Raw genomic sequence first — 3,332 nt, forward strand, 5'->3', positions numbered from 1 at the left:
TTATTATTATTATTATTATTATTATTATTATTATTATTATTATATGACAAATGACATCAATTATTATTATTATTATTACAAAAATTATTATTAAAATTATTATTGTTAATTATTATGACATCATTATTATTATTATTATTATTATTATTATTATTATTATTATTATTATTATTATTATTAGTACAAGACATTCCTTTTGAAATAAATGACAAATGAAAACCAATCTGGAATAAATGACAAAGAACAAATGACATATAAATGAGACAATCTAAATGACACCCTTTAGTAAACAGAGAATAAATGACAAGTTATTAAATAGAAAAATGAACATCATTACTTTTATGACAAGGGAAAAAAAAGATGCATTTATAAGGGATAATTGGACTGTGTGAAGATAAATTTATAGAGGATATTTTGCTTATTTATTTGTGAAATTATATATATACATATATATATATATATGTATATATATATATATATATATATATATATATATATATATATATATATATATATATATATATATATATATATAATTTATTTTGTGTAATTAAAAATTATATACATATGAATATATAGAAATGTATATTATTAATATATATATATATATATGTATATATATATATATATATATATATATATATATATATATATATATATATATATATATATATATAGATATAGAGATATAGAGAGAGAGAGAGAGAGAAAGAGAGAGAGAGAGAGAGAGAGAGAGAGAGAGAGAGAGAGAGAGAAAAGGCATTATATATACTGTTTAGATATACAGTATATATATATATATATATATATATATATATATATATATATATATATATAGAGAGAGAGAGAGAGAGAGAGAGAGAGAGAGCAAATACATTAAATATACAGTTTAGATACGTATTTAACCAAAAGCAACGCCAGTATTCATTTCAAATCAATCAATCAGTCAAAAACATGTGAACAAAATCCTTATGGAGTCAAGGAACAAGAAGATTCTAGAGAGAGAGAGAGAGAGAGAGAGAGAGAGAGAGAGGCATGGGCGGCCAGGGCTGTTTATCTACAATAATGAGGGCGGCGCCCGCGGGCCCCTGAGAGAGAGGAGAGACCACCCAGCCCACAACACACCCTAATTTGACACTGGAGTGGCCCGGCCCTGTTAGAATAACTCCATTAACCACGTCACTTCTCTCCCTGATTGAGCTATTCATGGGGCCCTTTGATGTGCCGGTCTCCCCTCCCCATTGGCGAATTGATAATCTCCCGACCAATCAGAGGCGGCCCCCGTCCAAAGCCACGCCTCCGGAACGCCCAGGTGCGAAGGAATGGCCAGTCAGGGGGCGGCAGGGGCGGGGCACCGGCAAGTCCCGCCCAATCACGTCCGCGGGACGCCGTGTGTGGCTGGCTGGGCGGGGCGTGGACTCACTGGCGGGCGGCAAAGATCAAAGGCGGCCATTAGGCGTGTGAAGGCTCTGCTCTGTCATTAACCAGTCGACCAGTTGGCACATCTTCATCGAGCGGGGAGGACCCGAGTGTGACGGCTCTCTCCCTCTCTCTCTCTCTCTCTCTCCGCCGCTGGATGCGTGTGTGTGTGTGCGAGAGAGATCAGTATCTGTCACAGTCTCTTGGTGGTCGTGCGAGCGAGCTACTACTAGCTACTACTAGCAGCTCTCTCTCTCTCTCACTCTATCTCTCTCTCTGTCTCTCTCTCTCTCTCTCGCTTATTCTCTTTCTCACGCCCACTGCGCCCCGCCGCCCCCCCGCGTGTATGTGTTTTGAGTGCTTACGGTGATATATATATATATAATTTATATATATATATACATATAACTTACAACCAGTGATCTATATATACAAAACTTGTTACAAGTCTCGCGGGTTGTGCTGACCGAGTCGAATACAGTGATTATCCAAGCCGGAAAGACGCCTCCGTCGCTCTCCTGAAGGAGAAGTTTTTTTTTAATCGTTTGTCGTGGGTTTTTTTTTATATATATGTCAGAGCCGATGTCCTTGTCATTCCTGCCTCTGACTGTCGCATTTGTCGCCGCCGACGCGTCGCTCCCGACGTCGCATCTGTGATGGAGATTCGGGTGGAATGTGTCGCCAGGATGGAGGACAGTGACTCCCCTTCTTCGTTACCCCACAGCGGCGGCGGCGGCGGCGGAGGCGCCGACGACGAGAGGGCGCCGCCCAGCCCCTGCGACAGTGAAATCAGCGTCGGGTGCGAGGCCGACGGCGCCGGCGATCGCGCAGAAGACCACCTCCTCCATCATCATCATCACCCCCACCACCACCTCCACCAGGTAGCTCCTCCCCCGCCGCCGTCTCCGATGGACATGACGAACCACGGCGCTGGGGACACCTCTACCGAAGAAGACGACGAAGAAGATGACGAGGAAGGAGAGGAGACGGAGCCTCACTCGCCCTCGACGTCCAGGGGCGCCCCTTCGCCGACGCTCTCGTCGGCGTCGCTCCACACGGAGTCCTTCACGTACCTCTCCGACGACGACTATTTCCGGCCGCTGAAGAGGCTGGCCATGTCCGGAACGGCAGCGGCCGCGGCGGCGGCGGCGGCGGGAAATTCGCCCCCCGGGAGTCACCAGCTGCCTTCTGCGGGAGCGAATCCTTCGTCAGGCAAGCAGCAGAAGGACCACCACCACTCTCTGCACCACCAACAGCAGGAAGCTGCTGAACCCTCGTCGTCGCCTTCGTCGCCAGATGGCCACCACAACCTCCACCACCATCACCAACAGCAGCTTCCCCCCGCGGGAGAAAGAGGAGGGGCCCCTATGGACGAGGACCTCGACAGGGCGGCTGCTGTGGCAGCAGCTGCCGAAGGGCACAAGCAGGAGGCGGGCCTGAGGTCCTTCTCGATCCTAGACATCCTCTCCTACAAACCCTCCCGGAGGAAATCGTCGGTACCCGTCAAGATCGTCAGGCCCTGGGACACGAGAGAGGACTCCTCGGAGGGCGCCACCGCGTCGGCGACGGCGGCGGCGGCTGCAGGAGCAGTCGCGGGAGCTAAGTCCTCGTCGGGGCAAGGAGGCGAGAAGAAGGGTGGGAACCACGACAAGGGCGGCGCCCTCGACGCGCTCTTCAAGATGACGAACAAGACTCTGGATAATCTCAATAAAGATGACAAAGCTGGTGAGTGGAGTTATTTATTTTTATTCAATTTCTATTTATTTTTATTCGTTTCTTTTCATCTGCTTCGACAAAATCAACTGCGTCACAATGTTCTTTCGGGTCATTTTGTCAAAATGGACCCCATAATGTGTTATATTTATTTTAGAACACATTAAAATGTTTGTCAGAGATGAACTGAAATTATACTC

At 45.8% G+C, this 3,332-nt stretch overlaps 1 pseudogene; it reads left to right on the forward strand.

The window, feature by feature from the left end:
- The first annotated feature begins 1,025 nt into the window (after nt 1-1,025).
- Nucleotides 1,026-3,332, forward strand: part of LOC136856211 (homeobox protein B-H1-like) — a 42,742-nt pseudogene continuing 40,435 nt past the window's right edge.

This window comes from Macrobrachium rosenbergii, chromosome 34 (assembly GCF_040412425.1).
Source record: "Macrobrachium rosenbergii isolate ZJJX-2024 chromosome 34, ASM4041242v1, whole genome shotgun sequence".
In the NCBI taxonomy this organism is placed as follows: Eukaryota; Metazoa; Arthropoda; class Malacostraca; order Decapoda; family Palaemonidae; genus Macrobrachium; species Macrobrachium rosenbergii.